The sequence below is a fragment of the Balaenoptera borealis genome (genome assembly GCF_965194805.1).
Source record: "Balaenoptera borealis genome assembly, chromosome: 8".
Lineage (NCBI taxonomy): Eukaryota > Metazoa > Chordata > Mammalia > Artiodactyla > Balaenopteridae > Balaenoptera > Balaenoptera borealis.
This window is the reverse complement of record NC_138865.1, coordinates 28,370,494-28,383,985: the sequence shown is the minus strand read 5'-3', so window position 1 is coordinate 28,383,985 and position 13,492 is coordinate 28,370,494.

Genomic DNA, 13,492 nt, shown 5'->3' with positions numbered 1-13,492 from the left:
ATTCAAGCTCTAACAAAGTGATGGTATTTGGAGATGAGGCCTTTGGCAGGTAATTAGATTAAATGATGTCATGAGGATTAGGCTCTATTAGTGCCCCTGTAAGAGGAAACCAGAGAGATTTTTCTGTCTCTCTCCACCATGTGAGGACACAGTGAAAAGACAGTTGTCTGCAAGCCAGGAAGAGAGCCCTCACCAGGCACTGAATTGGCCAGCACCGTGATCTTAGACTTCCAAGCCTCTAGAACTGTGAGTTGTTAAAGTCACCAAGCCTATAGTATTATGTTATGGCAGCTTGAGCTATAAGAGTACTAAATGGAAGAGACATGGAGGAACCCTAAACACATATTGCTAAATGAAAGAGGCCAAACTGAAATGGATACATACTGTATGATTTCAGCTATATGACATCCTGGAAAAGGTAGGGCACTTAAACTATTCTGTATGATACTGTAATGGTCAATGCTTGTCATACATTCGTCAAAACCCATAAGATATGCAACAGAGTAAACTGTAATGTAAACTATGGATATTAGTTAATAGGAATGTATGAACTTTGGCTCATCACTTGTAAAAAATGCCCCACACTAATGCAAGACGTTAATAATAGGGGAAACTTTGGTTTGGGGAATAGATGTGAGGGGGTGTATGGGAACTCTATACTCTGCTCAAATTCTCTTTAAACTTAAAACTACTCTAAATATAGGCTACCAATTTATTTAAACAAAATAAATCTAAGTTGCCTCATCATATTGTGAGGTTATTACCATCTTACAGTTTTTCTATTTGATCTACTTCTTTAATGTTCATTTCTATCTTCTTTTATCCTTGTAAAAAATATATCAAATGTTTTGTACTGTTTCACCTCCCAGTCTATTATCTTTTTAGTTATATGTCTTTCACAAACTTTCATTGGAAACTACATTAGATATCCTTGACTTATTACACTCTATGCCCATTACTATTTTCACCACCTCCCTAGTAATGCTTGAACCTTGGCTATGACTCATTGCCACCTCTGGACAAATAGTTTCTGCTCTATTTTCTGTCTTCTGTCCTTCTGGGCCACTTCTATCTACCATCATTACCCAAAGAACTGACTTGACAGATTCTATATGCCAGTGTGTAAGACTTGCAGTGTTTGAAGAAGTATCCCAACTTCATGATGATGATTTGGGGTCATTACCAAAGCACTCGGGATCATACATATTATTTTAAGGTAGTTTTATAGGACAACGCACATTGGTATTTTCCTCCTATTAACAGACTAGGAAACTGTGGGTTGATCTGCAGCTATTTTGATTAAGAAAGCAGGATATGAACTCTGCTTCTTTGCTGGGGTACTTGGCACTGCTCCTTCTCTTGCTGGGACATATTTTGCGCCTTTACAGCCTGGCATCTAGGCGTCCTGATCAGACTAATATTTGGCTTCATTGGATACGTTGACCAGTCTGATTGATATTCTGGTACATACAGGGTACTTGGTCATGGTTGCTCACCTCTGAACCTCAGCTTCATCACCTGCAAAGTGCAACTAATAGCACATCCGCTTTGTGGGGTTTTTATGGATTTGGCAAGCGTCATAGTGCCTGGCACGTGCTAGAGACTCAGGTGATGCAGTAGTTACCCAAATTTGCATTTTCAGTGGATCCTTCCCACCTGGAGAAAGTGACTCACGGCCTTGGGGGAGGAAGAGCAGGAAAACCAGCAAGGGCAGCATGGGCCAAGGCAAGGAGGTGAGAACTGACATGCAGGGGGTCTCATGCTGGTATCACCAGAGGGCCCAGAGTGAGCCAGGATGTGGGGAGAGACTGGCCGGTCAGTAAGACCAGGCCAAGAAAGAAGGGCCGTGTGAGGGGGCTTAGCTTTTACCTTGTGGTAGAGGCCATCCAAAGGAGAACGTGGAAGATGGGTAGGTATAGATTTCTCCCTTAGGAATTGTCCTCGGGGTCTGTTTATCTCTTGGCAGGGTCCATTCAATGAGTTGGCCCCTCCAGCACATTCTAGAGGGGACTGGTCATGTCTGACCCTCTGGAGATACAGCCCTGACCTCCTGGCCACCTCACTGAGGAGAGGGCTCATGGGGGAATGGGAATCAGCCTCACTCTGCATCTGTCCACCAGTCCTGCACCCTGGACTCCAGGACCACTCACTTGCAAGAGACACATCCAGCTGCCAGAGGAAGTGACATTTCCTGACTCATCTGGCTAAGAATGAGCAGAGTATTGCTGACCATTCCAGGGGAGTAGCTGCCACAGAAGATCAGGATGGGTACAAGCCATAGAAGATCAGAAGGAACAAAGGTCAGTCCACGTGGGAGTTCACATGGGCGCCTCACAGTCACCAACATGCCCTCGAGTTTCCCTTCCAGCCCAACACACACTCCACCTGCCCACAGTCGCCTGTGCCACCATCACACAGCCCCACAGAGCTCCAAACATCCTCAAACACACAAACTCCCTACCTATAAGCAGATGCCTGTGTGCCCAGAACCCTCCTGCTCCAGTATACATGCACTACAAACCCCAATAAAATCACAGCCACAGACTTGAATACAAAAACACACCCCCAACGGCCCCTGATAATCAAACACCTAAATCCTCATATCTCACAAAAATCCACCCAACCCCATATAACCCCCCAGTGCAAACACACAAACCCTTCAACAATAGCCAAATACATTCAAACCAAACTCACATACTTCTTAATATAAGACACAACCCCCCAAATCCAAATATAACACATACAGTCCCCCCACAGCTGTGAACATCCACGTATGTACAATGCCTCAGAAGCTGAGACAAACACAAAATACCATCAGAGAGACACAATGTTTCCAACCTTCTCCTAAATAGTCCCCCCACAACACATGATGAACTCACATCCCCAATACAAACATACACCCATCTCCCTCTTGAGATACTATAAACAGCCTCTGTCACATCCCCTGATTATACACACACAGCTAGCAACCCCAATTTACACTGACAACCCCAGTCTCTGCAAATTCCTCCACACCAAAAATACACTCCCTAAACTCTTACCCTACAGGATGAGCATATGTATAACCCCTATACTCTGAATACACACAGATCCAACACACAAAACATTAAAATGCATACCCTTACCTCTTCTCAAATGCCTGCACACAGAGCCTCAAAACACCCAGAACCAGCCCCACCACCCAGCCGCACCATGCTACACCAACCGTACACTCATAAAGGCACTCAGGCCCCTCATCTCTCCCCAGATCACACATACACAGTCTCTACACAGCTTTACTATTACCCCAAACCGTCCTATACCCCAAACATACATCCATGAGTTCCCCACACAGCCCTAACCCATGACAGAGGCAGCTCTACCGGGGGCATCATGGCACCCCGAGCGGGCAAATGCCGCTGAGGTAAGTGCCTCCTATGTTGCTGCAATTCTTGCTGCTGTTGCAAATCATCCCTTGACCCCACCGAGGCTGACTGGGACACCCTAAACGGGAAGTGGCAGCATATGAGTCAGGGAAGAGGAAAACTCCCTCCCAGGTATTCCCTGTCACCATCCACTGCACCAAAACATCGGATGACCAGCATGAACAAGAAACAGAGACATGTAACTACACCATGATAGAAATGCAAATTTTTCTAGAAAACATTTCTCCAAGGGAAGGGGGAGAACTGTGTTCCCCCTAATTATAAAGCCATGCTGTTACAATTCAAAGAAACTTCAGATACAGTACAACAGGCATTGGACTGCATCCATGTTGTAGCTAGATATGAGAAAGATAATTTTTCTGAAGCCCCAAATCTCACTTGCCAGTAAAGGCACATGGGCCCCGCTGCCCCATCGGCCAGGAACCCAACAGAGGACCCTTAAGGGATAGAGGGACTTCTGGGACCCTTACTGGTCTCCACCAAGGGGTGGTGCTTTCACACAGCTCCATCCTTCATGACATGACTAACAGACCTCCCTGTATTGGCAGCTCTGGAGATCGGGGTCCCTAATGACGTAACCCTGGGACAGCCCAAGCACAAGGTAGAAATTTTTGCTCAGGCGTTACAGACTCTTCAGCAGACTGGAGTGATGGGCAGCTGTCACCTCTCCGAATCCTGTACCCTGACCTCTGCCAAGGCCTCTGCCTTAGGGACCTGGCAGATCCCTGGAGCATGGCCCTCCTCTGGGACAACTGCCCATATACTTCTCTAATTATCCTTGGGACACACATAAACAACTTTTCTTATGGCTCTCATTGACACCTGGAGCTCAAATTACAGTGCTTCCTGGGAAACCCTTCAATTATAAGCAAGGGCCACACATTAGATTACAACGCATAATAGTCAGGGGAGTGGAAAGCATTCAGCTCCCATTGACTGTCACTACTGAAACAATCTTTATTAAAAATCTTGTAGTGGTGGTAGCCCCTTTGGCCCTACCCTTTCCCGGTACAGCTACGGATGCCCTGATGTACCGCAACGCCATTTGGAACAAACCCAAATCCCTGGTCTTCCTGGTGGAAGCTGAATATTGGGAGCCCATACGACTGCCACCTAAGACAGCAAATATCCCCCAATAACATGTATGACAGGGGGCTGTGGGATTGCAGCCCAAAATTCAAAATTTAGGACAAGAAGAAGTCATTAAACACACCATTTCTCCTTTTCAATTCCCCCATTTGGCTGCTATTAAAGCCTGCTATTAATGAGTGGCGCCTTATAAGCAACTACGGAAATATCAATGCTGATCCCCACTATTAAGGCTCCCATTTCCAACACTGTCCAGGTAATTAAGGATATCCAAAGGGCTCCAGGGAATTACTTTGCTGTGACAATCTAGCTATTATGTTCTATTCAGTACCAGTTATTGAGGAGTCCCAGCTGCAGTCTACTTTTACTGCAGAAGGCACCCAGTGTGTTTTAACCTGTCTGCCTACTGGCTATCTTAACAGCCCAGCTATTGCCCACAGTCTTTGCTGGCAAGACCTGGTGTCCCCTTGCACCGTCTGGCACTATACTGATGTTCTAATCCAGAGCCCCTCAGGAGATTGGTGCACGAGGCCCTAACATGGTTGGTGACCCATCTATAACATCTAGGTGGGCTACTGCCCCACAGAAAATTCAAGGGCTCTCCACAACTATTACATTTCTGGGCATTAACTGATCCTCTAAAAGCCAGGAAATTCCTCTTGCAGCTAAACCTCAGCTGTTAACTATTCAGCCCCCCAACACACTCTAGCAAGCCCAACTCGTCTTACTTAGGTCTCTTCACACTCCGGAGGCAACAAATACCACACTTGTCCATCATTCGTAGACCCATTTATGCAGCCACGTACAAACCCTCCATATTTTACTGGCGAAGAGCTAAACAATAAGCTTTATAGCAGGCACAAAGGTCAGTTAGTCAAGCCCTCCCACTGGTTCCCCCTGGCTGCTCCTTCTGGGCTGAGAATGGACTATGTGTCCCGGAGCCTTTGGACTAACACAGCTCCTCCTAGCTGCCTGTGGACTTCTGGACCAGACGGCTGCTCTCTACACCACTACACCCCCTCAGAACCGATTTGGGAACTGGTTCGTTGGTTTTGGTCTTGGTTTGGTGTGCACTGATGCCAGAGTTTGCTTGCGTCTTTTGCGTTTTGGTGTACACAATGGGAAATACTCCATCTACCCTGAAGGAGAGCCCTTTGGGGCCTATATTAGATAAATGGGTGAAACATAGCCCTGAGCCTATGACTAAGAAACACATGATATACTATTGTAATAGGGTGCGGACCCAAAATACAGGATCAGAAGGGCGGTAGCCCTGAATGGCTCACTCAACTTTTATAGGATCCCGCAGTTACAAGTGTTTTGCAAAACAGCAAGCTGCACCGGCAGTTGTTCCAACTGCCCACCCTCCCCCCATGCCGCCATCATATTCACCACCTCCTGTTTCCCCTACCCACGGGGATCAAATAGAAGTTTCTGTGTTAACCCCCAGAGCACAGGAGCCGGATTTAGTATCACCATCTAAGACTCCACAGGCCACCCAATTTGGACCGGGAGCCACTTCCACAGCAGGGCAATTTCCCTTGTGCTGACAACCTATAAGAGGCCAGGCGACGCCCTTGGACTTGAGGCGCCCCATTCTAATTTCCCCACAGGAGCCCCAGGGAACTTTGACAGTGGGGAACGAGTTGATTGACTCTCCAATAGATACCACTCCCCAAACCCTCCCTGTTTATCTTAAGAGGCTTGGAAATATTAAACAAAGGGGAAACAAAGTCATCCTAGGAAAAACTTGCCTGTATCTTTGAGATGCAAACGTCCTTTCTGGTCTTCTCCAGAACCCTCATCTCTGCCATCTTTTTAAAATGCATCTTTTTAAAAGAGGGTAAAGTAATTTAGAAATTGACTTATCAAGGATAAATAAAAAACCTAAGTGTCTTTTCTGTAAAAATTCAGCCATCTAGACAAGTGAGTTTGATTTTTTCCATCTGTCAGAAACCTAATTTGAATCCAACCTCTTTTTGTAAACTGAGGGGTTTCACATGGCTGTACCTGACTCCCTGCTGAAATTTGGAAATTTTGGACAACTATGGAATTTGGACAACTATGACGTCTCTGTATGTTTGTGTCCTTGTATGTGTCTTTGTCTTTGGATAACATTGCTGAGGTTGATTTGTGGATGAGCTCTATTTAATTGGCTTAAAGAAAAGTGAGCACTTACAAACCAAACTATTCTAAATACAAGAGAAATTGAGCTAAATGAGCTTCAGGTTCATGTGAACTGGGAAATAGTCAGTATTAATTAAGACCTGGTACTAACGGTCGTTTGTTGATCTAATTAATATAGACATGCTGTTAGAGTCATCAACATTAAGTATAATACTTTTATTGTGCCTAGGTTTAATATAGGCTAAATAAAATCTTGTTATATCTATTGCAAATTTGTCAGCAAGGAAATAACCTGATGTGAAGAAACTTTTAAGGAAAGAAAATGCAAATGAAATAAGAGCTTTAGGTGAACTTTTTAAAATACTTATCTTTTAGGAAGGTCTATCTAAAATTAGTCTCTCCAGATATTTGACCACTTGAAAGTCAGAATTGTGCTAAAATAAGTGACAGAAGGTTTATGGAAAGTGGACCCTGAAAAAAAGAGTTCTGTACGTGGTCAGGATTGACTAAGTTTAAAATAAGTTTAATTGAGTCAATAAATTTTAAAAGTAAGCTTGTGCAAAACTTGAATTTCGCTTTTCTCTCTGTTAAGAAGACAAGGTTTTTTAAGATTTTGGACTGCCTTTGATGCCAGATTTTAAGTTTTTCTACCTTTTCAGAGATCTGTTCTGTACTTGCCTTTGAAATCTTTTATTGTTACTTTGGCTAACTGAATAACTATTGTTTCACAGTGACATGTGATCCTGACTGTTTTAAACCCTTTTCTTATTTTTCGGACAAAACTTCCCAAATCAAATTATAATGAAGTTCCTTTGAGCTCTAGCTAACTTTGGGGTGCTTCAAAGGGCCCCTGAAACATCCCAAAGAGAGATATTAACTAATTCGGTTGACTTGGTATGTTGAATTACACGGGAAGTGTTGTCAAATAAGCAATAAATCTTCTTAGGTTACATTGTATGCCAAATGATACAGGTATTCTACAGATTATATGGAGTTCCTAAAATTTGGTATGTCCTGGTAAAATGTTACCAGTCAGAATTCTCTTTATTATCGGAAAGTGTTGCATGTCACCGCAGTAACCACGTTACTTTGTCAACTGCATCGTAATCAGATTTAAACGTCCCTTCTCTTTGTTTCTTTTCAAGTAGCCAAATGTATGTCTCAGCCCACTCATCTTTGTAAAAATAGACATAGAAGTCTTTCGAATGCTGTTTTAGCAGGAAGTTACTGATGCGTATGTGCCGTTTACAGTGATTCTGTATATACTCCCCAGCTTCAAAAACACTTAGAACTCCTGCTGTGGTTTCTGGAAGAGTCAGTTGTTGGTTCCTCAATTACACCTGTGCAGCTCGGGTCTGAATTTTTAAAGAATAGTTAACTTTTAAAGAAGTTTCTTTATCAAAAGAGCAGTTTGAGTTATAGCCATGGTTTTTGCTGGGTTAACATTGGCTTCAGTTAAATCGTTTCAATTATAAAGTAAGTATAACTATGGTGAAGAAGCTTGTCTCATTTTTAAATGCTGAATCACATTTTATTTCTTGAATTAATGCGATAGAAACGTCAAAATTCCGGACCACTGGAATATGCTAACTTTTTTGTTTTGGGGTTGTGTGTATAGATTTTGTTGTGCTGATTTGTTTGCTTGTTTTTTAAAGAAACTGAAACTGCTATGTCTGCTAGTGGAAGAAAATGCTTTGTTTTGCTCTGAAGATTCTGAAATTATTCAGGCATATAGTGGTTCATAGATTACAAGGAATAATGCTAGTTAAATGCCAATGAACTATTTTTACTCTTTTTACACGAAATGTACAAATTTCGGGGGGGGGGGATGATGGTGGCAGCGGTGCCTCTTAACTACCTTGTGTAAAACACTTGAACATTTTCATCAATATTGCCATCATCTGTTTAATACTCCCAGTATATTTTCTCAACGTGTTTACCTAAAGTTGTATGGAATGACATAATAAGCAATAAAATCTGAATTACACCCCCCCTCCCCAAAAAAAAGTGCCTTCTTAAGTCTTTCGTCATTGTACACAGTTATGGTTTCACTCTGATGCCTTTGCAAAAATGCTTCCTCTTCAAGAAGATTTATAGAAGGGACCTTCGGATAAATACAAGTTTCTGGTTTTCAGACCATAAAGGTGAACTGGGTAAGATCTTGAAGAATTCTAATGGGAAACCTGATGGCTTCATAAAGCTGTTAACAAAAACGATTAGTTGCACATAACTGGGTAAACTGGTGACTATGGTTATAATTTTTATGGTTTCTATCTGAAAAATGCCTGTTTTAAATCTGTGTTTTCCAGGTGTAAGCAAAAGTCTCCCCTTAAACTAATTATGACTTACAGTAATTTGTTAAATTATACCCTTGTAAGCAGAATTGAAACATTTATCTTTTTCTCTCTACCTGGTTGATCCTGCCAGTAGCGTATGCTTGTCTCAAAGATGAAGCCGTGCATGTCTAAGTATGCACTGCTGGTACACTGAAACAGCGGATGGCTCACTAACTCAGTTATGGTACCTCTGGTCGCTCGCTATTGCAATTGGATTACAAGTAGTTATACTGATCATTGTTCTTTGTTTCCAGATTGTTTGCTCTTTGTGTCTCCCTGCTGCACTGTGTCTTTGTTAACGTTACTAGCTGCATTACTTATATCCTGTCTATTTTATAAGATTGGTGTCTCTTACAGTACCCAGTATGTAACCAGGCCTCCAACAATACTTCTATGGCTAAACATCTTGAGGAAATAGATCACATTTATAACATAAAATAATTGTAATAGTGTGATTCTAGGTATGGGAGGAAGCAACAAGGGAAAATGTCTCCTGGATCATAATTAGATAGAGGATCCAGAGGATCTTTAATTATCAATAGGGCCTAGTCCAAAAACTAGCACCTGGAGTGGCATATCAAGAATTCTCCCCTGACCTGGGATAAGCCTCCCAGCACCGTGGGACAAAATTTGATCCTGAAATGTCTCCCAAATATTGGTCAAAATCCTGACCAAGACAAGAGGATCTGAGAAATGGAATATTGCCTGACACATCAGTCATTAGCGATTGCAGCCCTCCAACGTGAGCCGGTGAGCCCTGACGAAACTCAGGATATGAGAATACAGGATACAGGCCCCGGGTAGCTGAGGTACATATCAAATGAATGATTTCAGTGAGCCCAGACTCTTGCATCTTCCCATACATAGAAAACTGCCAAATTCCTTAACTTGAGATGCTGCTTCCCAGGCTTGGAGCTCTCAAAATTCCTGTCAAATAGATCATAACTCTCAACTTTTAGGCTGAGAATATTTTTTTAAGGCTACAGGTGTAAAGGAGACACTTTCCAGAGAGGAACAAAAAAAAACAAACAAACAACGTTTGGAACACTGGCACTGATGGTGGACACCCCCGGAAAGTTCCATCTGACGAAGCAATTAGAAGGGCCGTCACCCCTTTTTCCACAAGACTGTGGAATGGACATTGACAGTAGGGAATTGGAACAGGGAGGAGCCAAATCTGACTACACGTTGGATCTCTTTCTTTGACTTTAACCTTTGCCTTCTGCTGCTTTTGTTCACTAAAAGGATACTGTCTGTACATAATGGCCTGCCTCGGGGAACCCTGTTCCTCTGCCTGAATGTTAAACCAAAGTGCTTTTGTTCAGGGAAACATACAGACTCTGTCCACCTGTGGATGGCTGCAATTAAGAAGAAATTAACACATCCCCTCCCTGAGGCTGGCCATTCCAGGGGATATTCGCAAAACTTATGGCCCTTTTACTTTACCTCCTCATCTCCTCCCCATCTCTGTGCTATAAAAGAAACTGGCATCCAAACCCCGATAAGCTGGTTATTTTGAGACTTTAGTCCGCCATCTTCTCGGCCTGCTGGCTTTCCGAATAAAGTCATATTCCTTGCCTCAACACCTCATCTCCGACTTATTGGCCTGTCGTGCGGCAAGCACAGCAAGCTTGGACTTGGTAACATCTTTACTCAGGACACGGTGTCACAAAATGGGACATTGTTTTCTGTTTGTTTGTTTTGTTTTTGTGTTTTGTGTTTGTTTTTGTTTTGGGCTGCGCCACGTGGCTTGTGGGATCTTAGTTCCTCGACCAGAGATCGAACCCACGCTCCCTGCAGTGGAAGCTCGGAGTCCTAAGCAATGGCCTACCAGGGAATTCCCATGGGACACTGTTACCTTGCAGTCATGGTCCTCACCTTTGTGAGACAGAGGTAGTAGCGTAGCAGGATTGAGAACGTTGTAAAGTTTAAGATAAAGATTAGGTGGTGAAAGCAGGATTTCACAGGAAGTGAATCTAGTGACACTTGCAGTGAAACGTTGTCAATTCAGAGTTAAGAAGACTGTGGACAATGTGTGGAGTTTGCAAATAAACTTCATTTTCTAGAGTCAAATCTGCCAAGGCTTCCACTAAATTTGCAGTTGTGGCTATAACCTTAAGACAACTGAGATAGGCATAAGCAACTGACTCAAGTTGCATGCTATAATAGGCAAAAGGCCTATGTTTACTACCATGCTCACATAGTTCCGCGGGGCCTGATTATGCCATTCATGCACAAATCAAGTAAAAGGCTTTGAATAACCTAAAGTTAATCTATTAGGTAGAGATCTCTTTGCTAACTTAAAAGGGCTAACATATTTTGCCTCCAGTGGAGATCTCACCTTAAAGTTTCCGGATCAACCTGAACCTGATCATTTGGGTAACCCTAAGGCAGGCAGCTCTTGCAGTGCTTGTTTTAGCCTTGTAAAAGCCTGCTTATGTTTATCTTCCCAAGCAAAGGATTCAGGGACTAAATCTTTAATAAGTTCATAGAGTGGAAGAGGTAACAGAGAAAAATTTGGAACCCAGAGCTTGCAATAACCAGCTAAACCTAGAAATCCACAATGCTAGCACTTAGTTGTGAGTCTAGGAAGTTCCTGTATCAGCCTAATTCTCTCTGGAGATAGCTGAATTCCTTCAGTGCTGAGATTATGTCCTAGGTAATGAACAGTGTCTAGAGATAATTGTAATTTTTCCTTTGTGTTCTTTCTCAGCTAACTGTTGCAGCAAATCAATGGAATCTTTTATGCATGCCTTATGGAATCTTTACAGTAGCTGAGTACAGCAGGAGGTTATCTCCATATGGTAAAAAGGTTGATTTCTCAGGGAACTAGAGGGTACTTAAATCTTGGTGAGGTACTTGGGAGAAAAAAGAAGGGGTCCCAGTGAACCCTTGAGGCATAAAAGTGCAGGTATATTGTTGATTGTTCCAAGTAAAGGCAGATAGATATTGGCTGTTGGGTCTCCGGGATGCTGAAGGAAGGTGAACAAAGGTCTCCAACAGTACACCATTCCAAGTCAGTTGAATCTTGTGACAGAAGGGTGGCTAGGTTTGGAACAACAGGAAAACAGGGAATAACTATTTTTATTAACAGCTCCCAAGTCCTGGACAAATCGCCATCCTGCCAGGTTTCCAACCAGGCAAGATTGGCATGCTGCAGGGACGAGTACAGGAATGACTACCTCCCCTCCCGGGAAATTAAGTTTTCTACAATAGGTGTGAGACCTTGTATGACCGCAGGCTTTAATAGTTGTTGAGGAAACCTAGGGAGAGGTTTAGCTACATCTATCTGAATCTTTATAGGTTTGCATTTTTTTTATTCTTCTGATGTTAACACTGTCAGAAGTAGCCCCCAAATTTGCAGGCATCTCCACCAAATTAGAGAACTTTTGCTGAACTTCCTCTTTTATGTCCAGGACAGATTGTAAGGAACATAAATAATCAGGTTCAGGTTGATCAGGAAAGTTTAAGGTGAGATCTCCACTGGAGGCAAAATGTACTGGCCCTTTTAAGTTAGAAAAGAGATCTCTACCGAATAGATTAACTGGGGCTATATTGCATAGCAAAAAGGAATCTTGGTTGAGATAAAAATTCTCTCTGAACTTTATTAGGTACTCCCACTATGGAAACATCCTCTTGACTCAGAGGGACCTGTTGTTCTTTGAGGGTGGGATTTAGAGTAGAAAGCACAGCTCTGGTTAGGGCTAGGGCTAGGGTGTTAAAGGGTTAGGTAATTATGTTTACAGTTAGGGTTAGGGTTTAATGCAGATTTCAAAGTAAAATATGAGAGTGGGGTTTAACGTAGAAAGCATAGCTCCAGTATCAACTAAAATTTGGCAGTTTTTCATCAATTTTCATTCTATTTTCCTCTGGGCTGTTTAAGGTAATTGCTGGTAATAGTTTACCAGAGAACCTCTGGAGTTCTGCCAACTAGGGGAGAGGGTCATGGGGGGGGGCCCTCCCTTTAAGACAGATATGAGAGCATTTGTGAAGAGTTTGCATAGGACCTTTGAGGACACCTTTTTTTCTAGTGTCCTCACTGATTACAAATGAAACATCAACTTTGGGTCATCGAATTGATCATGGACCCCTAGGAGGTTATAATGAGGGGAGGCCTAGGTGTTATTTTGTGTCTCTTGCCTTAGAGCTGTTGTAACTGTAAGGCTATGAGCTTGGTGGATTTCTGTTTGTGATCTTGCTCCAAGGTCCTTTCAAAATGCTCAGCTACAGTCAGGAGTTCAGTCAGGCCTACAGCCTCCCAGCCTATTTTCTGCCCTTTTATCAATCCACTAATCTCAGAAGATAATCCATTTACAAAGAGGGCAGTTAAAGTAGGCTGAGTGGCCTTTTTATTGCTTGCAACCCCAAATGCCGTAAAAAGAGAGCCTACAAACTGGCTCTAAAGTCTTCCACAGATTCACCCCTCTTTTGTTTGTATGAGTGAATAACAGGCCAATCATTATTAGGCCAATTAATAATAGACCAAGTGTGAGCAGGGAAGATTTTAGGAATAGC